The sequence below is a fragment of the Lipotes vexillifer genome, unplaced genomic scaffold, assembly GCF_000442215.2.
Source record: "Lipotes vexillifer unplaced genomic scaffold, Lipotes_vexillifer_v1.1 scaffold575, whole genome shotgun sequence".
NCBI lineage: Eukaryota > Metazoa > Chordata > Mammalia > Artiodactyla > Lipotidae > Lipotes > Lipotes vexillifer.
The window spans coordinates 3,594,013-3,609,073 of NW_006780198.1; positions in this window are offsets into that span (position 1 = coordinate 3,594,013).

Consider the following 15,061-nt stretch of genomic DNA (forward strand, 5'->3'; position numbering starts at 1 on the left):
CGGGGCAGGGGTTAGCAGTAGAAACACAGGGAAAATAAGGGGCCTTTGTGCTGCTGGGAGACTTCTAGGGGAGCAGGGTTTTATGTTGACGGGAGTGGTCTTAATAAAACCATCGTGCAGACTGGCCCATGTGGTTGTAATTAATACCCTGCCTTCGAGCAGGTAGCAGGCTCTAGGCTTTGCCATAGATGGCAAGAGCCCCCTCCTTCTGCCGTCCATCTCCCGCACACGGCTTCCCACCCGCCCGCCCTCCAGCTCGGGGGAGCTGGGGAGGGGGCCGAAGACAGAGCAATTAGTTCATGCTCCAGTCCAGACACCCAAACATGGTTGGAGGCCAGCTGCAAGGAATATTTGAAATAAATGAGCTGCCTGGGGCCAGGAGTTTGCTGTGTTTTCTGCGCGGGGCCATGGCAACCAGGGAGGAAATCATGAGCTAGGGATTGGGCTCTAGAATCAACAAATGATGTCCTGGCCTAGCAAGCTTGGAGGAAGCCACTCAGGGCACTCTGAGGGTTTCTTGGGGTTCAGCTGCCGCCGGGCAGGACTGCCCGAGCATCCTCCTGGTGTACTCAGCAGAATCCTGTCCCAGCTTCAGCCCTCCGAGCCCTCCATGGGGCTCTGACTTTTTCTTTTCTTTCTTTATTTCTTTCTCTCTTTCTTTCTCTCTTTCTTTCTCTCTTTCTCTCTCTCTCTCTCTCTCTTTCTTTCTTTCTTTCTCTCTCTCTTTCTCTCTTTCATTCTTTCTTTCTCTCTTTCTCTCCCCCCCCTCTCTTTCTTTTCTTTCTTTCTTTCTCTCTCTGTCTTTCTTTCTTTCTCTCCCTCTCTCTCTTTCTCTTTCTTTTCTTTCTTTCTTTCTTTCTTTCTTTCTTTCTTTCTCTCTTTCTCTCCCCCCTCTCTTTCTTTTCTTTCTTTCTCTCTCTCTTTCTTTCTCTCCCTCTCTCTCTTTCTCTCTCTCTTTTCTTTCTTTCTCTCTCTCTTTCTTTCTTTCTTTTTCTCTCTTTCTCTTTCTTTTCTTTCTTTCTTTCTTTCTCTCCCTCTCTTTCTTTCTTTCTTTATTTCTCTCCCTCTCTCTCTCTCTCTCTTCTTTCTTTCTTTCTCTTTATCTTTCTTTCTCTCTTTCTTTCTTTCTTTCTTTCTCTCTCTCTTTTTCTTTTCTCTCTCTCTCTCTCTCTCTCTTTTCTTTCTTTCTTCTTTCTCTCTCTCTCTCTTTCTTTCTTTCTAAAAGAGAAAGCTAATGCTTCTCTGGAACTTTTCTTCCTGGGCCAGAGAACAGCTGCTGGTCTGATAATGCTATTCCTGGGCAGAGGGGATGTTCCTGCCAGAAAAGCCCAGGCCGAGGGCAGCTGGCTAGATGGAAGGTGGCACTGACCTTGCCCCGAATCTGTCTTCCCACCCAGCCCAGCGGCAGCCTGTTTGGGTCTACTTTGTAAGCAGAAAAGGCAAAGGCCTCACGAATCCCTTCCCTGGCTCTTCTGAGGGTGCACCTTCCAGCCGCCCCTAAGAATGTGTTTTAGAGAAGCACAGAAGACCTAGTCTGGGGACCCTAACTTCAAGTTCAAGTACCTCCTGCATCTGAATCACCAGGTGACCTTGGGGAGAAAAAGCAAAATCTCAGAATCTTTGATGCAGTAGGTGGAGCCTGGGAATCTGCATCTTGAAACACCCTGTAGCTAATTTTGAGACGTTGTCCCCTGGGGCCCCAGAGTCTCCTGCACAGTTGGACCCATACAGAACCCCCTGCTGGTCCTCATTTCCTTCAGAGACCTGCAAGGGGCTGTGACCCAGAGAAGCTTGGCGAGCACTGGTGTGGGAGGTTCCATGGGATTCAGCTCCACCCACTGTTTCAGAGCATGAGCAACAGCCCCAGAGAGCTCACCCAGGCGCAGAGGGCCTTGTCTTGGAGGAGTGAACGGAGTGGGTCCAAGGGGAAGCACCGGAGTGGGGGCAGGGAAACCTCAGGCCCGGGCTCTTGCCCTGAGCCTCGCTTTCCCCAGGGAAATCAGCCCCCGGAAAGCTGAACCAGGAGCTGAGAGGCGCCATTGCCCTCGTGCCTTCCACCAGGGCTGGACACTCCGGAGATGCTCTCACCTCCTTCCCACAAGCTCAGAGCCCACCCAGACCAGCGACCCCCCAGCCCGCCCCTGTCTCTTCACGGCATAGGGAGCAGACGTTCCATTCCCCCTCCCACCTGCACCCCCAGGCCCCATCTTTTGAAAAATTTTCAACCAGAGCCCGTTTATGAAATACCTTCCCAATGATTTCAGTTAAGCAAAGCCACCGCTGGGCTGCTGATGACTGCAGGTAGAGGGAACTTCAGCCAAAAAGCAAAGAACCTCACCTTCCTGCTGGTTCGCATGTTGACAGGGGAAGGGCCTGGACTCCGGAGCCAGGACAGCCCGGGATTCATGCCCAGTTACCCTCCTTGCTGCCCGGAAGGGAACGAGAACCCCAGGAGCCTTGTTGTCCCCATCTGTGAAGTGAGAACAATACTTTTCTCCTGGGGGGGTCCACTGAGACACCGTGTGCTTAGGGCTGGGCACATCAGGGAACCTGGTACAAGGCATCCCTGCCTCTCCGCTTTCCAGCTGGCTCTTTTTAAAAATTGAGGTGAAATACACATAACATCAAATTCACCATTTTAACGTGCGTCTGTAAAAACCTTAGAGCACTGCCCTACCCACAGTAAGTGGTCAGCAAAAGCAGCCGATGTGATTATTCGCACATCGCCTGGGGCGCCCAGAGACTCTTGTCTGTGCTACAAAATCTCCCGAAGCCGCTGTCAGAAACGAGACTTTCCCGGGAGGGCATCTTGCAGGGAAATTGCCTGGGCCTGGGAGCTCCTGTCCTCCTAGATGGAAATGAGATCACTTTTCTAAAAACCAGTCTCATAATCAGGGCGGCAGACTACCCAGCAGTTAAGAGCTGTGTGGTCTCGCTCACTCTCTCTGACCCCCAATCTCCACATTGTATTAGTTTTTGGAGGCTGCCACAGTGAGTTACCAGACACTGGGTGGTTTAAAACAACACACATTTATTCGTTTACAGTCCTGGAAGCCAGAAGTCTAAAATCAAGGTGTGGACAGAGCCGTGTTCCCTCTGGAGGTTCTCGGGGAGAGGCCTTCCTGCCTCTCCCAGCATCTGGTGGCTTCAGGCTTTCCCCGGCTTGGGGCTGCATCCCTCCAATCTCTGTCCCCATTGTCACATGCCCTTCTCCCCTCTGTGTCTCCATATCTATCTTATAAGGACAACTGTCCCTGGATTTAGAGCCCACCTGGATTATCCAGGATGAAATCATCTTCAGATCCTTAACTCGATGGCATCTAAGGCTCTTTTTCCAAAGAAAGTCACATTCACAGGTTCCAGGGTTGGGACGCAGACCTATCTTTCTACCATTCAACCATCTACACACATCTCTAGAGCAGAGTTCATAATAATACCCACTCATAGGGCGACGATGAGGCTTTATGAAATGATGAAGGTGGAAAACAGCCCAGTGCCAGACCTGTGAGGAGTGCTTCCAAAAAGACAAGAATTCCCAGAGTTATTAGCTACGGTACCATGGCCCTCCTGTCCCAGCCTCTGATGGCCAGTCCTACGAGAGCAGATCTGGTCTGGAATTGATGGATGTCTTCTATGAGGTAGGTGCCCAGGCTGTGTGTGGAAACCACAGCGGATGTGGAGAGAACTTGAAGCGTGACCACAGACAGAGGATGTGGCCCCTCTCTCTGGGTCTCCCTCTGAGCGGCTATAGTGAGCGGGTCGCAAGGTCTGGAAAGGCATGGACATTGCTCAGGGGTCATCGGAAACCGAGCCAGGGATGGGAGGCCCGAGTGCCAAGTTCCCCATGGGATCTTACTGCCCACTTTCCTCCATCTTTCTCTGGGATGGGGTGAGCGGGGAGGCAGCTCGCATCCCTGCAGCCTCTCCAGCCAGGCCCCGCTTGTGCTGATCTGTACAAGGAAATGGAATGTGAACCCCAGGCTATTTAAAGAGCAAGAGAGACGGGGGCGAGGCTGGGACCGGGCCAAGCAGGGTGTCTCAGGTCAGCCCAGGGCTCCTCTTTGCACATGGTTTGATTTACTGGAGGGCTGCAAGCAACTCCAACTTCAGACAGAGAACTATTTGAAGCAGCTGCCAGATGTTGTGTCTGAGTTGGGTTTTTACAACTCGCTTACTGGTTAGCAGCCTGCCTCCCGCTGGAGCGCATCTTGCCCCAGCGGGTTCGGGGGCCCTGGCACTGGCCCACGGGCCTTTGTTCAGTGGCTTTGCCACTTGCCCCGGCGCAGCCCAGGCCTGCTCTTCCTCGAGTGAAGCGGGAGTGGGAGTCCGATTTCCAAAGCATTCAACCCACCTGGGGTGGCAGCGTGGCCCTGACTTCAGGGCATCTTGCAGGCACCCGAGGCTTGTGGAATGTTCCCCTGGTATAGGCAGGGTCTAAAACCAACCTCGAGACCCCAAGGACAGCTCTGCAGTGAGCGCCCCTTGGAGCAGGCCCTAGTGCCAGGGCTGTCCCCTGGGAGGCGTGGACACAGGCCTCACCCTTTCTTCCCTGCTTTTCCGTCCTGGTCCCACTTTGGCCACCTGATGCCAGCCTATTCAAATGGAGCACAGAAAGCCACAGGGGACCGGGGCTGAGACAACAGTTCATTTTAGGGGGCTGGTTCTGAAAGGTTCCCAAACCTCTGGAAATCCCAGTGAACCAGGGAAGTTCCAGGGAGGCACCAGTAAGACCAACCTTTGGATGGAGGCCACCGTGTCAGGCCAGAGGCCAACCTCATCAAGCAGGCCAAGATGTCCCAGCATGAGACTGTTAGGGTCCACAGGACTCAGGGTTAGGTGGTGTTTCTCATCCCCTCTCCCCACCAAGGAGGCCTGTGGCGAGAGTCACGTGACCCAAGTGTTCACTTCCTGAGGCCACTTGGAATGATTTCTCAGAAGTCTGCTCTGGAGCAGAGCAGGCGACCAGGGACAAGGGAGGGGATGAGAGGTGGGGATCGGAGGAGGCGGGAGGGAGTGGGGCAGGGAGGGAGGCTGTGCAATTAATCTTGTTGCATGTGAAAGCACACTTGTGTCCGTCCAGGAATCCCGAAGGCCGCCAAAGTGGACAGAGTGTTCAGTCCCCTCCTGAACGCGCCAGAAATGTTTTGTCCACTGGGCAAGAAAACATCCTCTGCTAGCGCGCCCGTGTCTGGCTCGCCCTCCTCGAATGAAACGCCTCTGAGGGCTGTGCTGGGAGGGGCGGCGCGGGGGAGTGGGTGATGGGATGCGGGGAATCGGAAGCAGCTCGCTGGCCTGCCCCCCTGGGGTACAAGGGGAGACTCCCCAGCCTGCCCACCAGCCCTCAGGCACCCACCTCTGCACCACCCATTTGCAGCCCTGCTCGCTTTGAACTTCTGAATCTTCCAAAGAACCAGAGAGAGATGGCGACCAGGGTGCCCTCTCCCAAGAGCCCGTGGGCCCAGTCCCGAAATGGTGGCAGAATTTAGGAAGTCCCCAGGCCTGCCCATCGCAGGGTGAAGCCCGCGACAGTCCACAGACGCACAGAGAGACCCAGGCAAGGGGGCGGAAGGGCTGGGGTTTGGGATTTAGATTCAGAATATCAGTTGCCAACCCCCATGTCTCTTGGACACTCCTATGGAGCCTCAATTTCCTCTCCTGTAAAGTGGGAATAATGATACCTTCTAGCCAAGCTCATGGTATTGCAATAATCAAACGAGGCCTGGGTGTGGGGCAAAGCCTGGAGAAGCTGCAAAGCCCAAGCATGCCCGAGGTCTGATTGTTGTAATATCTGTTTACAAGAAACTGGGGAAAATAAGCATCTTAAATAAGCCTGCCCCTCCCAGAAAGCACCCGTCCTTCTGGTCCTATGGCTTCTCCTCGTGCACCCTGCAGCCATCCCTGGAAGCTGGAGATCCCCTCTGAGTATACCCCACCCGTAGCTTCCTGGAAAGGTGAGCTGGGGATGAACTGAAGCAGCAGCCTGCCCAGACTCACCTCTGGAGGACAGGCCCTTGAAGTCATCCTGGCCACCTAGGAGGGAGAAAAGCAACCTCTTCCTGCAGGGGGCCCCTGTGGGAATGAGGAGAAGAGGTGCCACAGCCATTGTTATCCCATTAGGCAAGCCCATCTTGACCCCTTGTCTGTGCCAGACACGTGGGGACGCCAGGGATTCAGACTCAGAAAAACTTGGGAGGTGGGGCTCTGCATCCAAGTGAGGCAGAGTGAGGAGCAATGGACTCCACCAGGTGATCAGGCCAAGGATGCCCTAGCAGGGTTTTGAAGGATGAATAGGAGTTTTCAGGGGGGAAGGGGAGTGAGTTCATTTGTGTAGGTTCCTCTGTAAAATAGGGATGGTGACAGGACCTGCCTCATTGAGTGGCTCTTTGTAAGGTACAGGATTCAGTTTCCGGCACACAGTGAGTGCCATTTAAGTGCTGGGTAGCAACAGTAATACTACTGCTGCTAATAATAATAATGGTGTCTAAGCTCACAGCCTCTCTGCCTCCCACGGGCAGCCCTTTGAAGGAAACTTAAACCCAGAACTTCAGGAATCCGGGGCTTTTATTCTGCTTGCATACAGAAGTTCTTCCAGCTTTGGGCAGCTCCTGGTCTAGGCTCTGGCTCTGAATTCCCCTGGGTGCTCCAGTCTCAAAACCCACCAGAGTCTATACTCCTGAGAAGAGCCCAGGCTTATCTGTGTGGCTCCTTTAGCCCCGCCCTTTGGTGTCTGGTTTGTCTGGGAGCATCACGGTGGCTGCGTGGAGCCCACTCAGCGCAGTACAGAGTGTCCCGGGAAGGGAGTCCTGTGCTCCCAGACCTCTTCTGAGCACGGTGACCGTTCCCTCGGGCACCGGGGCTGTCAGTGGGTCAGCCCCCAGCGATGTTGCTGCTGTACCTTGGGGTGTGTTCGGGGGAACAGGGCCCAGCATCCCCAGGCGAATTGAGGCTGCCTTGCCCCTAGAGTCGTTCCTGAGCGGAAGTCCAGGAGGAGCTGGGGTCTGCCTCTCCTGAGGGATGTGGGTTCAAAAAAGGACTTAGAGGGCTTCCCTGGAGGCGCAGTGGTTGAGAGTCCACCTGCTGATGCAGGGGACAAGGGTTCGTGCCCCGGTCTGGGAAGATCCCACATGCCGCGGAGCGGCTGGGCCCATGAGCCATGGCCGCTGAGCCTGCACGTCCGGAGCCTGTGCTCCGCAACGGGAGAGGCCACAACAGTGAGAGGCCCTCATACCGCAAGAAAAAGAACTTAGAGTGGAGACCTGGGCTCCAGTCCCAGCTCTGCTACTAGTTGGTGATTCTAGGGAAATGACCCACTTCTCTGAGCCTCTGAAGCCACCCTCCAAAGCAGGTGTGATCACAATGTCTACGTCTAAGCAAAAACGCAATCCTGAGATCTCGCCCTGTGCCAGCAGACTCTCTTTGCACACATTAACACGTGCGATCCCGTCAGCAGCCCTCTGTGGCAGGAGCTGCCATGACCTCAGATGCTCAGAGACGCTCATTCCCTTGCCCAAGGTCACACAGCTGAAGTGGTGAGGCCAGAATTCAAAATCAGGCCTCCCTGACACCAAACCCTGGACTCGTCATCCCAGGCTCTACCGCCTCTCTCAAGAAGTCGAGAGCTTTCTGCCACCCCTGCAGCCATGCTCCTATTCATTCAGCAGGTGTCCACCAAGCCCTTACTCTGTGCAGGACGCTGTGTTGGGCCCTGAGTGTGGTCCCTGGGCATGGAGCGGACTTGACCTGCCACAGGAATGGGAGGGCGGGCATTGTGTCTGTCTGGCTTCCTCCTTGAACTTGGCACATAGTAGATGTTCAGCAAATACACATGGAGTGAACAAGAGGCTGGGAAGCAGAACTCAGCTCTTGAAGGCCTGGAGGGTCAGCAGGAGAAACCCCTGGGCTTTCTGAAAGTGAAGGAGAGGCAGCCAGGTCTTCTCTGACCACAAAGGCCCCAGGCCCGGGGAATGAGACAGGGGCCATGTCAGGATGAGGGCTTGACCCTGAGAAGCCAGGGCAGCCTTTAAGACAATGACGAAGAGGGAACTTGTACCTTCAGCTGGCACTGGGTGAGGATCAGGGTGGGAGGGCCAGTCTGCCTGAAGGGTTTATCTGTCATGGGCTGTCACGCCCTGGCCTTCTGTTTATAGGAGAAGCTGGGACCCAGGTGTCCAAGCAGCATCCTGCGCTCCCAAGCCCCGGGTGCTCCGTCCCTGGCAAGCCTGCAGGGGAGCCACTACCATCCCCATTCCTCAGAAGCAGAAACCGAGGCTCAGAGGGGTGCCAGGGTTTTGGGGCAGAGCTGGTGCTGCCGTGCTTAACCCCATGGGAGCTCTCTCCTGCCCCAGTTGGCCCCTCCAGCTCTGCCCCGCTGTGTCCACACAGCAGCCTTGACAGCAGCTGCCTTGCCCCTTGGGGAGGCCTGGATCAAGTCCATTCTTGCGGCCTTCTCTTCCTTCCCTTTGCCCAGAACTGACATTTCTGTGTTTGGAGCTTAGAAATGGATCCCGGAGCTGCTCACGGAGAGGGAGACTTCCCAGCAATCCTCCCCCTGTCACTTGGCTCGTGCTTTCAGCAAACACCCAGCTTGCAACTCTGTGTAGGCCCCGGAGGTAGAAACTGGATCAAGTGACAACACAGAGCAATAGTAGTGCTAACACTGGGACGCCCTCACGGCATGCCAGCGCTCTCTTATCCATGCAGTCCTCTCCCCGAGATGGAGGGTCCAAGTCATCCCCATTTTACAGATGAGGACACTGAGGCACAGGGCAGCTGGCTGCACTGTCCACACAGGACTAAGAGGTTCAGACCCCAGCCTGCCAGGCTCACACGCACATGCACTCAGCTCCCAAGCCACACCCCCCAGGACCTCAGACAGCGAGGGGGACAGTGAACCTTTACAGCCCACAGAGGTGGCAGTGAGGACCCTTGCCTGGGGTGGGGGCTGCCAGGGCTTCGAGGTGGGCACATCTGGGATGGGTGCCCCAGGTGGGACCCGGGGAAACACCATCCAGAACAGAGTGAGCAGCCCGTGGACAGGCTCCAAGGAGGGGAAGGGGGGCCCTGGGGAGGGTGGGACGCCAGCATCGGGCTGAAGGGTGCAGACAGGCAGGCAGGGAGCGAGGACTGAGGGGACATGAGGCTGGTGGCGAGGAAGGCTGGGCTGCTGTGCCCGCCTCTGCCTCATGGGTACCAGGTAGCCCCTTAAGTAAGGGAGCAGTAAGGTCAGATCACTCCAACATTTCTCTCCAGGACACGAACCTGTGTTTTCAAGTCTGTTTCCCCTCATGTCCCTCTGGAAGCATCTTGAAGACAAGACCTGAACTGCTGCCTGGCCTGTGGGAAAGTCTCAGTACATATTTGTGAATTGATTGAATGAATGAACAAATGAATGGATAAGTGAATGAATGAATGAACATAGGAGGTATGCCCAGGACACGTGTCTCATTGATCAGTCACCCAGAGCCTGGCTCTCTCTTGAAGCCCAGATAACTGGGATGACCAGCAAAGGCCTCTGCGCTGAGGGTGGGAGCCTCAAGAGACAGCAGCTGGGCACTTGGCAGCCCCGGGGAGGCAAAGGCTTCTGCAGATAGAGTCCTGGCTTCTCCAGAGGCCTGTCCTGGCCAGGTGGCAGTCCTTTGTCTCCTCCTGCCCCTGAGGGGGAGACTCTGCAGCTTCCCCCCACCCAGCCCCCCATGGATCTCTGCCGAGGGGCACCAGCAGAGCTGCTGGCTTCCCCAGGGCCACATCACTCCTTGTTTTCTCTGAAAGCATCCCCGTGTCCAAAACAAATGAGGACCGTTGACCGAGCTGGGTTACCTTGGTCTCCCTGGCCCAGTCCTGTTCCCAGCTTATTTTTATGAGCTGTTTAATCTGCACACTGTCTTCTGTTCTCAATAAATGGGGTTGTGCATTCCAGGATGGCCTCGAATGATAACACCAGCTGTCTAGACGGAGGCCAGCCCACTGACACTGTCATAAATAAAAATAGCTTTGTCTTCCAGCCTCTTGCCAGAGCCTGGGGAGGGGAGAGCAGACTCCCTGCAGGCTGGCTGGGATACAGCTCCCCGTCGCCCTGCCTGCCTCTGCCCCTACCTCCAAACCCCAGCCCCGCACCTGGGGGGCCGAGGAGTCCACACTGCCTGTGGGGGAGGAAGGAGGCCAGGCACCCCTGGAGGGGCCCACGGGGACCCCGGCACTCCCTCCTCCATGTGGCCTGTGGAAGCAGCTGGAGCAATGGACACCCAGGTGGCCATTGGAGGCTTTAACTTCAGACTCCGAGGTCAGTACTCCACCCACTGGTCCCTGGGCCCAGGTCTGGGCTGGGAGAGGCTACAGACCCAAGCCCAGAACCAGCGGGGGTTAAACCAAGAGAAGGGGCGCTCCCTCCACCCAACCCAGACCTTGAAGCCGACCAGGGTCCAGAGCTCTGCTCAGTCCAGGAGGTCATCCAGGCCAGTGTGGGGCTCCCCACAAGCACAGGCCTGGATTCTCACACTTGCCCACATGGTCTCATATAGGTCAGTTTATACCTACACTGACAACTGTCCTCACAGGTGCCCTTGTGCAATGCACAACCTGAACATCTGTACAAGGCAGCCCTGTGCCACTTCCTCTCTCTTGCCCCAGGTCCAGCCAGATTGAGTCTCTGTAACAGAAAATCTAGCTCCTCCATGGTCAGTGTGGCCTCTGGTGTGGGCTGAGGGAGTCCCAAGGGTCACTGGGTAAGCAGAAGAAAGATTTACACAGAACCAAAACGCAGATGCTTTGAGATGGACCCTGGCCTCAGGGAGTTGTGAGCTGTTCACCGTGTGCCCAGCCAGGCCCATAGAGGCTGGGCTGCTGGTCCTCTGCTGTCCCTGCCACCCCAGCGTCTTCGACTAGTGCTTGTTGGGAGGCTCCATCCACACCAGGCAGGGCCTCTGGGATCCAAGTCAGAGGAAAATGGGGGCCGCAGGTAGAACGGGAGGGGGTCAGTGCCATGAGACTCGTGCACCTGGGCCGTTCCCCAGCTCCCCAGAGAAATAGCCGGGCGGGTGCAGGGGTGTCTTCTGCAGGGGCTCTCTGGCCTATCGGAACTAAACGGCATCTTTAGGCCAGAATGTTCAGTGGGCAATTCCCCAAACCATGCCGAGCAGCTCCGCCATGAGGAGGGACCATCCCACTCGCCCCTCTGGCTGCAGACAGGTCTCTGCCAGGACCGCCTCAGACAAAGGGGCAATGCTGGGAGAGGTCTTTTTCTCTTCGGAAAGGAGACTGCGCCCTCCTGAAGCCTTTCCTCTCCTTCTCTCTCCCCTCACACCAACAGACCAGCGCACACAACAAGGGGATTTCTGGCCCGAGCATTCGGTAGCAACGCCATGTTCTAAGGGGAGAGTGAGTGAGACGCTTCCTGTTGCCCCAGATTACACCCGCCCCCAGTCATACAGACAGACTCCGACCACCAGGGCCAGAGTGCCCTCCCCTTACTGGGGGGTCAGCCCCCACCCCAGGCATCTTCCTTCCCTGGCTGCAAGGAAGGAAGTCCAGGGAAATTCTGCGGAGGGAAGCAAAGAAGGGGACACCGGCCACTCGTCCCCCCCGTTGGGTGATTCTCATGCCTCCAACCTGTTGATGCCGGGTAAGCAGAAGGGGCAGAGCAAAGAAGGAATTAGCATGCGGAGGCCTCCGCTTCGTAAAATTGAAAGTGATTGAAAATCTGTGAGTCAAGGGCCAGGAAGGAGAGGTCTGACAGTGCACAGCTGGGAGGCAAGTGACGGGAGCAAAGTCTAGGCCAACCACTCCAGGCTGTTTGATGAGCCAGCCGCAAAGCCTGCAGCTCGGGACCCGGCCCCTGCAGGGCACTGGAACATTCTGCCTCGCTTACAAGCTGCCGCACTTCCAGGGGCTTGGCTGCCTGTCCTTGTTTTACAGAGGAGGAAACTGAGGCCCGGCGGGGAAAGGCTGGCCCAAAGCGAGACTCGCAGCCGGGAGGAGGGGGGGCCTGAGTTCAGACAGAGGCGGCTCTGATTCCAGGCTGGCCCGGCCCCTATGCCTCCCCGTGCCCCCCGCCGCCTGGCACCGGGTCGGAATAAGACGTGTTTCTTCAACGTCCGACCCAGAGAAAACAGAGCCGTCCCTGCCCCACTCCCACACGTCAGCCTCCCAACAAGCACTTATTGAAGACGCCGGGGTGGCAGGGACAGCAGAGGACTGGCAGCCCAGCCTCTATGGGCCTGGCTGGGCACACGGTGAAGTGAAGGACACAGAGGGGACCAGAAACGCAGACCTCAGCTGCAGAGCACCAGCCCGTCGCAGGCCTGGAGGTAGAACTCAGAGGTCGGGTTCTCAGGCTCGGACAGGGACAGGGTGCTTGTGAATGTCTGCTGAGGTCCCCGGCAGCCTTTTCTCATCCAAAGTGTCCTACTTAGTTGTCCCGACAAAGGCAGCGGGCCTCGTTTTTACAGCAAAGGAAACTGAGGCCCAGAGGGTAGAGGGGCCAACCCCAGGTCACGCAGCAATGATGTGGCAGACAGGGGTCCAGCCCGCTCTCTCACTGCATCAGAGCCTTTGTGCGACGCAGCTGGGGAGCTAGGGGCCCGCAGTGTCTGGAGCTGCAAGGGCAGACTGTCAAGTAGCAGCCCTGTCCCTCGGGAGGGTTTATGGTGTTGAAGTCCTGTCCACCTGCACCCAGCACCCAGGAGCTTGCACCTACCCCCGGCCCCGACAGACTGCCCACCTCCTGCTTCCCGGATCTCTGGCCAGGCAGGACCCCGGCACGAAGGCGGAGGAAGCCCCAGGCCCACGTCTGCCCGCCCCACCCTCACTGCTGCAGGTGACTGATAAAACCTCGCCCACCTACCTCACCAAGCTGGAGGACGCTGCACCTGATCTTTCCAGAAGTTTCCATGGTACCCTGACTTCCCCTCGGCGGGGGGAGGCGCCTGCCCGGCATGTGATCCAATCCACCACTGTCTTCCCTGGGACTCCTACAGGCTCTGGTGGGAAAGCAACTCTCTGCTGAGAGGCTGAAGCTGGGAGGATGAGAGCCACCTGGGCCCTCCCCGGGCAGAGCTGCTGGAGGATGGAGCCAGCACAGGGGGACGCAGAGCTGAGAGAGGGGAGGGAAACACACCTATCGCGGGCCATCATTTGCACACCTGAATCCAGAGGCGCCTCAGGCCAGGCCACCCCCAGGGCTTCTAAGGCACATGAGCCAGTAAATTCTCTTCTTGCCGAAGCCTATGAGAGCTGGGCTTCTATCACCTGCAGCGACAAGAGTCTGGAGCAGTCCAGGTGGTCAGACCCCACTCTCCCTGCATCTCCACACCCTGAAGGACCCCTCTTGGAGGCAGAACTGGTTTTTTCTGGGACCCTGGGAGAAGGAGGGTACTGCCCATGACTGTGAAGCCCAGAGAAGTCCTGCAGCCCCACGCCTCAGCCACACGGCTTTGGGCAACTAATTTAGCCTCTGTGGAGCCTGTTTCTTCTTTCAAGTGGGTTTGATACTAATTGTAGGGACGGGAGGAGACGGAGTAGGGGCTCAGTGCCCGTCATCGGCATCCCGGCGAGAAGAGGCTCCTTTGGGTCCTTCAGGGAGGGCTTATTCACAAGCTGGGGAACCTCAAGGGAGAAAAGGGGGACGTGGGAGCCAGGGTCAGCACCAGGAGAGCCGTTACCACCCGAGATCCAAGAGGACAATGACGAGAGAGAGGCGTGCGGGGCAGGGCACCTTATCGGGCAGTGACCGTCGGGCAGGGGACACAACCAGTCCAAGAGGGCTTATCCCCCAAAACTCGTGTCTCCCCGAACCTCAGAATGTGACCTGATTTGGAAGTAGGATCTTTGTGGCTGGAATCTGTTAAGGATCCCGAGATGAGATCACCCTGGATCTCGGGTGATCCTAAATCTCTACCTGGCGTCCTAATGAGAAGATGACACACAGAGGAGAGGCCATGTGGAGATGGAGCAAGAGATTGGATGATGCTGTGACAGCCAAGGAAGAGCTGGTGCCACCAGAAGCTGGGAGAGGCCAGGATGAATTGTCCCCTAGAGTCCTGAGAGACCGTGGCCTGGAGGACACCTTGATTTCAAACATAATGACCTCCTGAACTGCGAGAGAATACATGTCTGATGTTTTCAGCCACCCAGTCTGTGGCGCCCATAGTGACCACTCCAGGAAACTAACACAGGCCTTGAAAGGAGGGGCCCGGGAGAATGAACACCTTGTCTCAGCCTCCTGCCTCCCTCTAGCCTGCGGTGGGGCTCCCCAGCCAGAAGATGGAGGGCACAGACCCGCTGTGGTTCATATAGGCAGCCTCTGAGGCGGGAACTCTGAGGCCAGGCTCTGGAGGGGCAAATGGAAGATACTAGATAACAGTTATTATTACACGACATCCCACCCCGATCCCAAAGGGAGAGCTGTGGTTCCTCTATCCAAGGAGGTGGAAACCGAAGCCCCGGGGACCTCAGTGGACCCTGGCCTGCCCGAGGGCATGGGAAGTCCTGCCACCCATGTCTGTGCTGATGACGGTAATGTAGGTATCTGTGCACATCACTCTCTGCCTATTATAACCTGGGCATCCACGAGATTTGCCAGCGAGACACCATGTGCTTTCTTTCCCATGCCCCAAGCCCAAGCCCTCGGTTCCAGATCATCGTGGATTAAAACATCAGCAAAGAGGACCTCCCTCACCAGGAGGGGGTCCAGGAGGACTGAGGTGGGGGCCACCTGGGGAGGGGTAGTTCTCTGTTTCCTTCCAGGCAGTGCAGTGATGGGTGGGGACATCCAAGTAGGGAGCACTCAGGTTATCGCAGAAGCTCCCGAGTCAAATGGTCCAAGGAATAGGGCAACACTTCCTGATTACCCACGACAAGCACTGAAGTGGCCGCCGTAGGGATGAGGCAGGATGAGGTTGGGGAGGACTTCCCGCGCTGCGGCTGTGACTCCATCCCTTTCTTTCCCACCTGAGAAAACGGACCTCGATACAAATGGCAGGGGGTGACATCGTTATTGCAAGTGACAGAATCCCACTTCAAACTGGGTTAAGCCAGTCGGGGGCTCTAGTGGTTCACGTGTCAGCAA